The sequence below is a fragment of the Xenopus laevis genome, chromosome 1L (genome assembly GCF_017654675.1).
Source record: "Xenopus laevis strain J_2021 chromosome 1L, Xenopus_laevis_v10.1, whole genome shotgun sequence".
NCBI lineage: Eukaryota > Metazoa > Chordata > Amphibia > Anura > Pipidae > Xenopus > Xenopus laevis.
In genome coordinates, this window is record NC_054371.1 from 221,043,674 (window position 1) to 221,059,559 (window position 15,886).

The 15,886-nt window shown below is 37.9% G+C and overlaps 1 protein-coding gene across 4 annotated transcripts in view; it reads right to left on the minus strand.

Moving 5' to 3' along the window:
• The window catches only part of rab27b.L (RAB27B, member RAS oncogene family L homeolog), a 135,323-nt gene that overhangs the window by 53,827 nt on the left and 65,610 nt on the right, over positions 1-15,886 (minus strand). For 3 of the 4 annotated variants that reach the window (XM_018243741.2, XM_041578964.1, XM_041578922.1), the window contains one exon: positions 9,179-9,256. The gene's annotated coding sequence lies outside the window, so the exon portion shown is untranslated. 4 annotated transcript variants of the gene reach the window in all.

The window sequence follows — 15,886 nt, forward strand, 5'->3', positions numbered from 1 at the left end:
AAGCTATTCCTTAACTCCTACCCATCAGCATAATCTAGTCAGAGGAAGGGGCTCAAAACAGCATAGGTTGTGGTCAGTGGTCATCCTTGAATGGACTTCATTGAGCCTAGTTTAAAGGTGGACATACATGTGCAGACCTGCTTGTTTGGTGAAGTTGCCAACTAAGCCTATCTTGCTTCAATATGCTCATCCTGAGTGGACGATATCGGGCTAATCTGATTGTGGGTCAGACTCCTGAGAATTTACAGCTGTAACAAGAGGTAAAGCAATCGGCACAGCAGTAAATTTTCCTGAACTCAAGGAACAATGTACATAGTGGAATCTTAATGTAAATACTACCTCTATATCTAAATAGAGCCAGAGAGAGAGATGCTGAGACTTTAAATCCCATTTATCAGCACAAAATTACTTATATATTGTAAACTTCCCTTAAGACAAACTGCCTAGAAATCTTTTGACTTTAAATCCATTTTAAAGTTTTGCAGAGAAACATCTCCATCCAATTGATGACCTTACCGATGTTATAAACCTGCTTATCCTAGATTTATTTCTCATATCCACACAGAACAGCTGGTGATTTAGGCAATTTATCATCAAGGACATGTTTTCCGAACGCGCGGGCTGAAGAGCAGAATTGTTTCCTTGGATACCAGGACTGGTTTCTATGGACACTTTTTAGTATCATGAAGCTACCTGGGAGGTAGAAAGGCTGCACAATAACGTATGAATGGGTTCCGATGGAAACAGTCAACAGCAAAAAAGCAGATCTCCCTCCCATAATTGAGATGCATTTGAGTGCAAAGACTAAGGAGACACTGGGATGGACCAACCAGATGTTTGCTTTTATTTTCTAACTTGCAGTAGACTGATTCAAAGTAACTGGTTGACATGGGTGGGGTAAGAAAGGGCTAGGGGGACTTATCCTAAAGGGATACTGTCATGGGAACATTTCTTTTTTTCAAAATGAATCAGTTAATAGTGCTGCTCCAGCAGAATTCTGCACTGAAATCCATTTCTCAAGAGAGCAAGCAGATTTTTTTATATTCAATTTTGAAATCTGACATGGGGCTAGACATATTGTCAATTTCCCAGCTGCCCCAAGTCATGTGACTTTTTCTCTGATAAACTTCAGTCACTCTTTACTGCAAGTTGGAGTGATATCAACCCCTCCCTTTCCCCCCCCCCCAGCAGCCAAACAAAAGAACAATAGGAAGGTAACCAGATAACAGCTCCCTAACACAAGATAACAGCTGCCTGGTAGATCTAAGAACAACACTTAATAGTAAAAACCCATGTCCCACTGAGACACATTCAGTTACATTGAGAAGGAAAAACAGCAGCCTGCCAGAAAGCATTTCACTCCTGCAGGCACAAGTCACATGACCAGGGGCAGCTGGGAAATTGACAAAATGTCTAGCCCCATGTCAGATTTCAAAATTGAATATAAAAAAATCTGTTTGCTCTTTTGAGAAATGGATTTCAGTGCAGAATTCTGCTGGAGCAGCACTATTAACTGATTCATTTTGAAAAAAACATGTTTTCCCATGACAGTATCCCTTTAATTATATCTTTGTTGGAATCAAGTACAAACTACTGTTTTATTATTACAGAGAAAAAGCAAATATTTCTTTAATTATTTGATTCCAATAGCATACCTCCCAACTGTCCCGTTTTTAGACGGATAATCCCGCTTTTGACAGCTCAACCTGCAGTCCCTCATTTGTACTGGAAAGTCCTGTTTTACTCTGCACTGAACAGCCAGAAAAAGAAAATGTTTCTAACTTAATTGGCTTTTGGCAGAGAAACAGCCAAAGCTGCTGATCAGATACTTTTGTAACAATTTTGAGATAAGCAAATAAGTAATTGTAACAATATAAGATAACAGGTCCCTTGGGATAAGTTACACTCAGAGTTTAAAGAACAATTCACCTTCATTAGCAAAACTGTAATAACTGGAAAAAAAAAACAGAAATATGTTCAAACTTTCATAACCTGCCAAATTTTGTAAAATAAACATGGTAATTAGGGGGCTGTGGCCACAAAAATGAGCATGGTCAAAAAATTTGTCCCCAACTTTTTTGTCCCTCTTTTTATTTCCAAAATTTTGGGAGGTATGCAATAGAGTCTATGGAAGATGGCTGTCCCATAAGTTGAAGCTTTCTGGATAATGGGTTTTCAGATAATGGATCCCATAGCCGTACCTCCATTTATGTGAGAGCTAAAGCCCTGGCCATGAAAATTATCCTTTTCTACAGGCTGTTGGATACAGAATGTGCAATTGCGGCTGCCAATCACACGGCGCCCTCTGTTGGTGAGCAATATGTAGAGACACCCACTAATGGAAACCAGTAAGATTCCTCATTATTATTTCATTATTATTTCATTATAACCGACTTCTCGGCATCTGCACGTCACTAATGTTGACTCATTTGACATGTAAACAGCATGAAATTAATTGGAGACAAATATCAAAACAGCCAAGTGAATCCGGGAATATCCCAGTACAGTTCTCGTCAGTCATGAAAAAGTGGCAGTTTTTGGTGATCCATTCTCCCAAGGGTGAGACACTAAATAGACATATAAAATTAAAGGAAACAGCTGTAATACATTTACTCCATACAATTTAAAGGCACAAAACTCATCAGGTCTTTATAATTGTTAACCAAGTACTGAGAGCAATGTCTGCATGGTTTTAGGTTATACATTTTTTTTTCAAAATATAATCCCAGAAGTGGATTTTTAAAACTTTAATCAGAATGATCACAGGAAGATAAACAGTAGGTTAGGGGCTATTTAAGGGTTGCTCTCAAATATCCCTCTAACATTGGGCTAAAAATCTACAGTACATATAGGTTTAAAGACATGGTAGATCCAAGGTATGTTTAAATGCTCAAGTATTTTGAAAATGTTTGCTCTTATGACATTCTCTCCTTTGATTTGCCCAACTTTGTTGGAAAAGACAAGAAATAATGGTATGTTCCTGCTCCCCATTCCCTGAGGATAAAGCTAATCGGAGGTTGAAATGATTGATCATGGATTAGACACAAATCTTTACACTAGTAAATTAGAAGATGCCTAATTAGAAGATGGTGTGCACTACAAAAACCACTCAGAACATTACAGAACTCATGTTTGCAGTCCAACAACAGCCATTTATAGGGCACCTCTCCAGCAGACTAAGGAACACCTCTAGCCTTAAGCTGGCCATACCCAGGGTGACAACTGTGCTACACAACACCAGATAGATAGCTTATTGTCTCATGTGTAGGGCCAAAACGACAGCCTATCTGACCAATATCAGGTAGCTAACTATTGGGCAGGATTAAAAATCATCCTAGACGAGGACTACTATAGGCTCTTGATATGGTCCTCTCCTCTCCCATTGGGTCTCCGTTTTGCCCCTATTATGACCCAATCTTTGGATAGGGTGTCAGATGATTGGATCCAACTACCCAAATGAGTAGATCTTTTACAGCTTTAGTCTATGTACTTGGGTTGCTTAGATGATCGATTACTCCTGAGGAACTACCCCAAATCATACTCCTCAGTGGAGCTACAAATAGCTTACTAAATACATTAAGCCATTACTATCTTGTGCTTCTAAAGTTCCTGAATGTAGGATATAACCTTCTTCCAGCCTAGTCTCATTCAAAAGAAGCCCATGCCTCGATTTTAGTTCCGCCTGAAACCTTTGACATCACTCTTGACTAGGGCTTCCTTCCTTCATGGACTACAACATCCCTCCTCTGAGAAGTAAGGATCATCTTTTTTCTTTTAAGGGGTGGTTCACCTTTAATTTAACTTTTAGTATGTTAAAGAATGGCCAATTCTAAGCAACTTTTCAATTTGTCTTCATTATTTAATTTTTATAGTTTTTGAATTATTTGCCTTCTTCTGACCTTTTTCCAGCTTTCAAATGGGGGGGTCATTGACTCCATCTAAAAACAAAATGCTCTGTAAGGCTACACCTTTATTGTTATTGCTACTTTTTATTACTCAACTTTCTATTCAGGCCTCTCCTATTCCAGTCTCTTATTCAAATCAATGTATGGTTGCTAGGGTAATTTTGTCCCCAGCAATCAGACCGCTGAAATTGCAAACTGGAGAGCTGTTCAATAAAAAGATAAATAACTCAAAAAACACAAAAAATAAAAACCAATTGCAATTTGTCTCAGAATATCACTCTCTGCATCATACTAAATGTTAACAACCCCTTTGACTCCTAAAACTAGTGGGGCCATTGTAGAACATCCACATCCATTTCTTCCTTAGGTTCATGGACTACACCATCTCTTCTCTACTGAGAATTAAGGCTCATCTGCATCTTTTTTCTCTATTTCCAGAAACTAGTAGGGTCATTGCAGAACATCCACATCCATTTCTTCCTTAGGTTCATGGACTACACCATCTCTACTCTACTGAGAATTAAGGCGCATGTTTTTTCTCTAACTCCATGAACCAAAGGAAGAAATGGATGTGGATGTTCTACAAAGACCCTACAAGTTTCTGGACTACACCATCTCTACTCTACTGAGAATTAAGGCTCATCTGCATCTTTTTTCTCTAACTCCAGAAACTAGTGGGGTCATTGTAGAACATCCACATCCATTTCTTCTTTAGGTTCAGGGACTATACCATCTCTACTCTACTGAGGCATAAGGCTCATCACATGAAACTAGACTATTCTAGAACATTCATTTATCTATTCCAGGTTAACAAAATCTCTAAAGTTGGGATCTTTTTCTCTGCTACAGGGTGTCAACATAGGGAGAATGTAGAGCATGTTTTACTTAGGGTTGGAAGCCCAAGTTTCATAGAACAAAATCATGATACTAGTCTGAAACACAAAATATAATATTTTAACTCCTATATTAAGATCCTCTCCCTTAGGATACATATACTCACATTTAAGCAGAGACATCAGACACCTTTATATATTATAAAGAGTGGCTAAGACCACAGTAGACATCTCCCATGGTTTTTAACTTGACATCAGAGATATAAAATAAAGGCTTGTATCTCAGTGTAACACAAGTGAATAACTCAGCAGTTGCTTGTTTCATTAATAGAAGCGCATATAAGGGAGCACAATGGAGAGATTTTATGCTCGAGCAGAGTCCAGTCTCGAACGCAGTCAAAAGTTTTAGATCAGAGGGAAGAAATTCTATTAACTGGTTATATCCTTTTATTTAATTGCACTCCCTTTGACAAGTTCAGAGGACTTTCATGAATGTAATCCCACGTGCATAGGAACCTATACGTTTTACGGAACTTGTCAGGGGAGCATTGAACCCTTTTTTGTCCTTTATGACATTTTTGTAAGAAAAAAAAAAAAAAAAAAAAAAAGGAGCTTACTGGGCTCTCTCTCCAGCATTGATCTTGGTCTCCCCAATGGATTCAACCACAGAGGTAGAGCTTTAATTAAAGAATACTGTCAACGTACAGACGCAGTGGTGTTCCTTGAAAATGAAGTGGCCCACATTCATTTCCAAAGTCTCTTCTCCTTGAAAATGTAAATCTTAAAACTACCTTTGTTCTATCATTTTACCCAATTAAAAAAATAAAAATGGTTCAGATAATCAGCGTTGCTCCGGCACAGTAAGTACAATTCTGCTGCAACTCACAACAACCAAGAAGTAATTGTCAGATCTAGTAAAGTATTAATGTTCAAAGCAAATGTCTGCAACTTCCTTCCCATTTGCCCCCATAACTTGAACCAAACTCCAGAGGCACAAAGTTACAGGTATGGGATCCGTTATCCAGAAAGCTCCAAATTACGGGAAGGCCATCTCCCATAGACTTTTTTGGTGCTACTGTTCCTTTAAGTAACTAAGCCCTTTCAAATCAATACATGATTGCTAGGGTAATTTGGACCCTAGCAGCCAGATTGCTGAAATGACAAACTGGAGAGCTGCTGAATAAAAAGCTAAATAACTCAAAAACCACAAATAATAAAAAATTAAGACCAAATGCAAATTATCTGAGAATATCACTCTCTACATCATTAAAGGGGAGGTTCACCTTTAAGTTACCTTTTAATGTCACAGAACGTCCTATTCCCAGCAATTTTGCAATTGGTCTTCATAATTTATTTCTTATAGTTTTTTAATCATCTACATCTTTCCAGGTTTCAAATGGAAGTCACTGACCCCAGCAACTAATAAAAGATTGCTCTTTGAGTTTCCATTGTGTTATTATTGCTGCTTATTATTCCTTCTGTTTCTATTGGTGCTTATTATTCCTCATGTTTCTATTGGTGCTTATTATTCCTCATGTTTCTATGTATAATATATATATTATATAAAATGCTTAGGGTTTTCCAAATAAGGGATCTTTCTGTAATTTGAATCTCCACACTTTATGTCTACTAAAGAATCATTTTAACTGTCATCAAATTCAGTAGGACTGTTTTGCTTCCAATAAGGATTAATTAAATCTTAGTTGGGATCAAGTACAAGCGACTGTTTTATTATTACAGAGAAAAGGGAAATCATTTTTAAACATTTGACTTATTTGATTTAAGTGGAGTCTACGGGAGATGGCCTTCTCGTAATTTGGAGCTTTCTGGATAATGGGTTTCCAGATCCCATACCATAATAAATAAACCCATTATCAAACTGAACTCATACAACTGTATTTCATAGTAACAGCATTAAACCAACCCAGCATTCTTACATTGTTCATTAGATGCTCAGACGTGTGTCTGGTAGTGATTGGCGCATTTCTCAGAAAAATTGGAGCATTTCGCGCGAAATTCGGAAACGGTCAAAAATTTTTGAAACTCGGATTTTGACGCCCGCGTCAATTTTGACGCCAGTGTTAAAGTCAATGATCGCCCGAATAGGGTTGATGTGAAATGGTTTTGACGTGAGCGACTTTTCCGATGCGCATCCAATTTTTTTTTCAATTCGCAAATTAATTCACCGCCGGCGACAAGCGGAAATTCGCTGTGCATTTGCACCTAGCAAATTTATTCGCCCATCACTAGTGTCTGGCACCCAGTCAGTCTATTTCTCTCCATGTCATGATTAAGATGTTTATGTGTTCGGTATTCATAGTCTTCCTGGTCCACTGGTTAGACTTACCATTCACATTATGGCATTACAGGAAAGATCACTTGCTCAATAAAAGATTTCTATATTACAGGTAAGGGACCTGTTATCCAGAATGCTCGGGACCTGGGGATTTCCAGATAACGGATCTTTTGTAATTTTGAAATATCAGGAAAATGGGCACACACCCTTAGAGATATGCAAGGTGCTTATCCATAGGAGGCTCCCCCATAAGGGATGTACGTAATCAGGGAAGGATTACAAACTTAATTTGCAAAGAAAATAATGTATTTATTACATAAGAAAAAAAAAAAGCGGCGGTTAACAAAAATTACAAAATGAAGGATGAGCCCAATGCGTTTCAACCATAGTGGTCTTCCTCAGGGACACAAATAATAATAAGAAGAAGAAGAATTAAAAAGAAAATCAAAAAGAAAAAATCAAAAAGAAAAGGTTTTTCTTTTTGATTTTTTATTATTTGTGGCCCTGAGGAAGACCACATCATTTTGTAATTTTTGTTAACCCCCCCTTTTTTTTCTTATGTAATAAATACATCATTTTCTTTGCAAACTGAGTGTGTAATCCTTCCCTGATTACTTTCTATAATATGAAACTTCATACCTTAAGTCTACTAGAAAATCAGATAAACCCAATAGGCTGGTTTTGCTTCCAATAAGGATTAATTATATCTTAGTTGGGATCAAGTACAAACTACTGTTTTATTATTACGCGGAAAAAGGAAATCCTTCTTTAAATTTGGAATATTTGAATAAAATTGAGTCTATGGGAGACAGACTTTCCTTAATTTAGATAATGGGTTTCCCGATAATGGATCCCATATCTGTATTACACTTATTAATGTAAATTTCTAAAGCAGAAATCATGTGCCCCCTGAATTGAATTGTGTTCAATCACCTTCATTTTAAAGGACATGTTAACCCCCCAGCCAAAAATCTTATCTGTAAAAAGCCCCACTGTGATCTTTAAATACCTGCCTCTGCGGTCACTGAGAAGTTAACAGAGCGGCTGCTCCGTTCCCTTGATCTGTCTGCATATCGGCAGCTGGCTCGCTCCCTCTCCCCCCTCCCTTCAGAATTCTCCTTGCCGTTTGGCGTGGGGAGCATGCGCCCTTCTCTGCTTCAGTACAGCTGAAGCTTGCGTTATCAAGTTTTTGTGCAGAAGGGACTATGTGCACATGCGCATTTAGAAGAGGAAGCCAGAAGCGATGACGCCGGGCAGGGAAAATGGGCGCCGGGTGAAAAGTTTAATGCAGTTACACACAAAGCGACGGTGCAGGACGTAGGATCCTGATGGTATTTTTAGTAGTACCATTTTGACCTCGTGTAAGACAAAACTCAGTAAAGGAAAACCTTTAGTAATAGTCAGGCAATTTATTCATACATAATACAACATAACAGTTTTGTCTGGGTAAGCTGTTGGAGTAACACACAGAATGTCAGCCAAGGACTTACCAAAGACCCACCTCTTGGTCCAGGCGTTATATAACTTTCAGAAGGCAATTACAGTAATTGTGACAAAAGGGTTCACGGAAATACCATACATAGTCTGACTCCTCCTTGTACAATTAATGTCTAAATGATTTACTTAGTCTTACATGTTATCAAAAGAATGTTGTAACATACTGTGCCTAGCTCCAACGGTCCACAACCTCGCAATCAGCTATTGGCTAACCAAGGCCATTGTGGTATTTCCAGTAATTTGAGCAGCACTTCAGCTAAAAGGGGCCCCATCAGACAGGCTGGCGTTATGCTGACACTCTGGAATTTAAGTAACAGAGTGATGATCTTTTGTTTGTATGGCCTAGTATAAGTTATATGAGTGACCATTGTCCACAGTAGACCATTAGCCCTTATAGTCCATCCTGCCTTGGGCCCTATAGCGTTATGGCGTCATAGAGGGCGGGGGTGACAAATATCAACCCTCTGACACTAGCCATTTGTCCGTCTTAGAATTTAGACCGTTCCAGATATATATTATATAAACAATCCGAATTGGGGTGCGAAAATGATGCGGTTGGGGTCAGGGTAAGGTGCTCTATGCACACAGACTGGCACCACAAAAATACTTTACATGTCCTTTAAGTAAAAACTTTATATCTCTCTTACCACTCCTTTCGGTAATTCTATGGCCAGCTCTTCCTCATGCCGTGTACAGCAGTTTGTTTACACCTCGGCCTCCTCCGTCTAGAAAAAGAGATGAAAAAATACACCGTTTTGTTAAAGATTTTCGAGGCAGACATTTCAAAGGAACTCCAACATTCAAGACAATTTTCTTTCTCAACGAATAATTTCAAAAGTTTATTGAACATTTAAAACAAAAATTTCCTGTCAAAAAAAAAAAAAAAAAAAAAATCCCAAAATAAAAATGTTCCAAGAAGCACAGCCTAAGGTTTCTATGAACACATTATCACTGCAGATGGACTGAACAAAAAAGGTGCAAAAATGGAAGCATATGGGTTGGTCACTGGAAGAAAAAGTGTGAAACAAAGCGTTTTTATATAATAAAAAAAGTAATTAATAAACAGTGTTAAGACGTATTCTTGAGGGGGGGATGGATTCTCGAGCTGGATGAAGGGAGATAAAATTAGCTGAAATGATAAAAGTTACATAAGGTGAATATTTTTATAATGCAAGATTGTGCAATGGGCGCGGGTTCTAGAATAATAATTTATTGGACAAGAGCAAGTTCTAAAATCAGGCTTTCAGATGACAACAGAGTAAACAAACAGGACAGTAATGAGCTGGTACAGCAAAGCAACTGGAAGTCAGTACAGGTATGGGATCCGTTATCCAGAAAGCTCCAAATTACAGAAAGGGCATCTCCCTTAAACTCCTTTTATCCAAAATGAATTTTTTAAAATGATTTCCTTTTTCTGTGTAATAATAAAACAGTAGCTTGTACTTGATCCCAACTAAGATATAATTAATCCTTATTGGAGGCAAAACCAGCCTATTGGGTTTATTTAATGTTTACATGATTTTATAGTAGACAAAGTATAAAGATCCACATTACGGAAAGATACATTATCCAGAAAACACCAGGTGCCGAGCATTCTGGATAACTGTATAAGGACTTTGGTCAGATGCCACCTTGAATGCATAGCTCCCACCATTTTGGAAATAAAAAGAGGGACAAAAAAAGTTGGCACACGCATCGGGGTGAATTTCTTGACTACGCCCATTTTGTGGTCACGCCCCCTGATTACCACGTTCATTACAAAATTTGGCAGGTTATGAAAGTCTGAAGATATTTCTGTGTTTTTTTTCAGTTATTACAGTTTTGAATGAAGGTGAATTGCCCTTAAAGCTGTGAGTCTAACTTCTCCCAAGGGACCTGTTATATTATATTGTTACAATTACTTATCTAGAAATTGTTACAAAAGTATCTTATCTGCAGCTTTTCTGGGCTCTCTGCCAAAAGCCAATTAAGTTAGAAACTTTATTTTTTCTGGCTGTTCAGTGCAGAGAATATTATTTGTAGTTTTTCAGTTATTTAGCTTTTTATTCAGCAGCTCTCCAATTTGCAATTTTTGGTTGCTAGGGTCCAAATTACCATAGCAACCATGCACTGATTTGAATAAGAGACTGTAATATGAATAGGAGAGGTCTGAAAAGAAAGGAGAGTAATGAAAATTAGCAATAACAATACATGTGTAGCCTTACAGAGCATTTGTTTTTTTTAGATGGGGCAGTGACCCCCATTTGAAAGGCAGAAAGAGTCATTAGAAGAAAGCAAATAATTCAAAAAGTATAAAAGCAACGAAGGCCAATAGAAAAGTTGCTCAGACATTCTATAACATTTAAAATGTAATCAATGTTTTAATAACATTTAAAATTTAATCAAGGTGAACTACCCCTTTAAATTACTGGTGCTGGATCTCCTAATGCTTCTCTGCTCAGTTTCTATCAAAAATTGTCAGGATATCATATACAAATAGGACACAAGTTTACAATTATATTTTATTTACTTATTACAGGATTCTTGAATGTAATATGCCACTATTCAAAAAGGGATCCCATCCTTAACCAACAACTATAGGCCTGTTAGCTTGATATCAGAGGTAGGACAGCTTTTGGAAGGGGTATAAGGATTAAATACACTGCAAAACACAATACTATGAGTTTTTGCCAGCGTGGTTTTATATGTTATATAAGTAGCTAAATTAATCCAATTGCTTTCTATGAGGAGGTGAGAAGAAACCTAGACTCTGGGGTGGCAGTGGATGTGATGTATTTAGGCTTCGCTAAAGCATTTGATACTGTACCACACAGAAGGTTACTGGTTACATTTGTCCTGGATCATAATATTTGTACTTAGAAAGCAAACTGGGTAAGGAGTAGATTACTAAGAGCAGTGGTAAAATATGAGTTATACACTAAGTGGTACTGTGTTAAGGGCAGCCTTCACTGAGAAGAATTTGGGAATTTTTTTTTACAAGTGTCACTCAACGGCTACTAAAGCAAATAAAGTAGTCTCACATTAAAAAAGGTTATTAACTCCAGGGATAAAAACATAAATTGTGCCTCTTTATACGTCCCTGGTAAGGCATCATCTTGAGTATGCAGTGCAGTTTTGGGCTCCAGTCATAAAGAATGTTTTAAAGAAATTTGAAACTAATACCGTAAAATAAATCGATCAATTAAACTATGAGGAAAAACTGTCAAGGCTAAACATAAAAGACAGATAGTGGGGGATTATTTCCCATAGAAAATATCAAGGAAATAGAGGTTATGTATCGAGGAACTGAGCTTTTATTTGAAGCAACACAAATGGTTTGGGGAATGCCCTGCCGAGTGTTGATGGAATGGCAGATTCTATTAATGCCTTTAAGTGAGGCTTAGATGATCTAACAAACAAGAATAATATCTAACACTATTTTGATATCAAGTTCTACAGTCAGTATTGGTACTTATATATAGTTTATAGGTTTATAGATAGGTCTGTATAGTTATATGTAGTGGGGGGTTTGCTTGGAGGGGTTGAATGTGATGGAGTTTGGTGCAGCCAAATAAACTATAACTATGCGACCAGTCGAGGTTTTATAAAACAAAGATTGTTTATGTATTCCTTACATTGGAATTTTAATCAGCACCAGCCTACAGTATTCAATTGCTCTAATACATTAAATAATACTACATTATACACTTGGTTTAATATAGAGTTCCAACTCTGTAAGATATTACCCAGCAGTGAAGAAGTAGACATATTATGTGTAATGTGGTGCCATTATGCTAACAATTACATTAGGACCATACATTTTCCTACACAGTTCAGAGGTGTAGGTGGACAATGAGTAATTGTTAGAGCTGGACACTAATGCAAAGATATTGATTTCAGTTCCGAGGCACTTCAGTAGCTACTTCACATATAATAGGTTTTCTTCTCTGTGTTCACTACCACAATCATCCCATATCTTTTCACTCTTCAGAATTCTTCAAAAAGGATCAAAACATGGTGGAACATCAAAAGGCCTATTTATTAAGCGATTTTTTCTGGTCGAGTTTTTAAAAGGGAAAAACTCTTATTTTTAGAGAAAAAACAAAACTTGAGATTTATTAAACCCCCGAAGCTGCTAGAAATCCAAAAATACTCCATCGAAAACCTGTCAAGGTCATGTAGAAGTCAATGGCAGATGTCCCTTTTACAATTTACGGACATTGTGATCTGTGCTGGCTTTTCAATGATAATCCAAAAAAGTTGAGGTTGTCACACCATTTATTTGGCATGTATTTGTTAAATGAATAGTCCTCCATTCTCACTTGATTGACTGATCTTCTGTAAAAGCCCAGTGTCAGCAAGAAGAGCATATTGTAATGCCATATAAATTGCCTTTGTTAATTACAGTCTTCTAGATCTCAGGACAGTATGTGCTTTATGACATTAAGGGGGTTATTTACGAAAATCCGTTTTTTTCCCCCTCATATTTTAAATAAAAAAAGCTCAACCAAACTCCCATCCACGATTTTGACTTATTTACCATTAAAATAACTGTAAATTAATCGGATTGGGAAAAAACTCGGAATTGAGCATAAACCAGAATCGTGCGATTTTTTGGACTTTTTTCCCCAAATCACTTAATTTTTTGCGAGTTTTTCCCCAAAACCCTGAATTTTTTGGACTATCGGGCTAAATCCAGAGCAGACCATGGTATCTTTACATTGGGATAGGGACTTCTCTCATTAACTTGAGATGAAGGATTTTCGGATTCTGGCTTTTTGCAGCATCAGGGTATAATAAATCTCGAAAATAAAATTCCACAAGTTTTTGGCCCAAAAATCCCATCCAGAAAAATTCTAGTTTTAAGAAATAACACCTTAAAAGTCAGGCATTCCAAGCAACAGAAAAGCCTAAAACAAAAGATAAACTTGCCTGTTTCATAAAAAGGCATAACAGAGCTACAGAAGGTGTAAGTCCATAAGTGGATAATGGGACAAACAAAAGCAATTGTATCAACCTTCATAAGCATCACTGGAGAGGACCCAAAACAGGAGGGAGTAGCTAGCACGCCAAAATTATAAGAGGAATTATACCTGTATGGTTGAAAGATGGACATCATGTAATAGAATGAATGTTATAACAAAGAAATGTTATAGGAGAGATACAGGTTTGGGTTGCTTTAGCTGCCCTCATCACACCCATCTACACCAAAATCCAAGTAGGTTTGAGTATTCCAGGTCCTTTTACAGGGACAGGCCAAGCAAGTAGGCCCCAACTTTGGGACAGTTGGCAAATATACTATGACAATAACATGATGATTGTGTAATGTGGCCACAATCCCATGGCCTTCCCTTTGTATTATTAAAATCTTTAGTTCCTTAAGCATTACAGATACATGTTACCCATTAGATTACAATTATAATGGGATACAAAATTCAAAATTTTGTCCAAACAAGATGGCATCATTGGTTTGAGCAGGGCCGCCATCAGAAATCATTCAACAACATTTTCTCGGCACCCTGCTCTGCCCACTCCCACCACAGGCCCCACCCAAGTTAAAAAAAAAATCCCAAGGGATGTCTGGCTACTCCAGGAAGTGCAGCACCATTGGACCCCACTTTAAACTTTAAATCTACCGGTCCCAGGATGACTGTCCCCCTATGCCCCAGTGATGGTGTTTTGAGTATAGGGGCTTCAAGTAAAAAGAAAACAGTTTTTTCCTTCTTTCAGGCTGTAAAACTAAATCAGTAGGGCATTATACATTGCCTAAACAAAGTATTCAGACCCTATATTAATATGGTGGGTTGGGAGATGGACTTTAATGTCCAGATCCTCCAGCTGGGAATGTTGGGGTGGTCAGTGGAGTGGCACTTGGACCCATACTCTATAACAAGCGTGTTGAGTACAAGGGTGAGAAAACTATCCCAAATATTATTAATCACCACTGGATAATTTTAAATGACAGATTTAATTCCATTAAATCAAATTAGTAAAAGTCGCCAAACAAAAATGGCAGCACTCATCCCAATGGGACCAATGGAAGGAGGCCACAGGCAACCTATAACCCTGACAGGATGATTCAATTTAAAATGATTCATCAAATCTAAATTATCACCCCCCCCCCCAGGAGCTCAAAGCCATAAAACTATGGCAGCATAGGTATTCCCTGTACTAAGCACAATTCAGCAGGAACAGTCCCCTAAGTTTGCTCATAGTCTGTACAGAGAGATAAAACTATGGCAGCAATAGTGAACATAAAACAGCAGTGGAATTTGAGGCCGTTCCTTCAATAAGAAATGTTTCTGCAGGAAAGCCAAACATGTCTGAAAGGCTTGATTTTATAATACTTATGATCCTCCAGGGATGAAATGATAGCAGCACATACTTAATGCAGATTGTAAACACAAATGCAGAAGGGGAGGGAAGCTTTTCTAAAGTATTAACCAATTTGTGCCAATTTGTAGTCGACTCTCAGAACTACAGAGTTTCCCTTTATTGATCCGGGGGAGAACAAAGCTCTGGGGGCTGCAAAGCTCCATACATTATACAAAAATGACTAATTAAGGCAAGTATAGCCAGAGAGCTTGTGTCCATTACCAACACATCAGCTTTGGCGCCTGTTTGGCTCGAAGGTATTAGCTTGAATACAGAAATGCTTAATTGGGAAATACTCACTTTTCCCTACATTTGCTGGAATTAGAGTGCATCACTTGCAAGGCTCATGTATATTCAGGCACAGCCCTAGCAAAGACTACTGGCAGTGCTGTAACTAGATGTTACTGAGCCCCACAGCTAATTCATTTTAGGGCTCCCAAAATATCCAGAGGTTGTTCTGAGCTGTTAATATATATTAAAATTGCTCATTTATTAGGGCCTCCTGGGGATCCCCTTTACCTCCTGGGCCCCCTGCAGCTGCAAGAGCTGTACGGTTTGACTTTGCGAAAATTTGCGAAACTGGGAACAATTCTCGAAACACAAAGTCAATGGACGTCAAAAGAATTTTGATGCCCGACAATTTTGACACGAGTGCCAATTTTTATACGTGCGACTATTTTGTCCAAATGCATTAAAGTCAATGGACGTCCAAATAATTTGGAAGCGCATCAATTCTTATGCGCACACCAATTTTGAGTTGCGTTAAATTTTTTGCCACTGCAAATTTTTTTGCTGGTGAATTTTCAGCGCAATTTCACAGAAACATTCGCAGGCAGCGATACGTGGAAATTCGCTGTGAATCCATGTCTGGTGAATTTATTCACCCATCACTAGTTATGCCCCTAAATATTGGCATTCAAACCTGACATAAGCACCGGAGTGGCCGGGTGTTTCGGCACAAAAATCCTTAGTTTTCAAAGATGGGTGTGGCAATCAAGGAG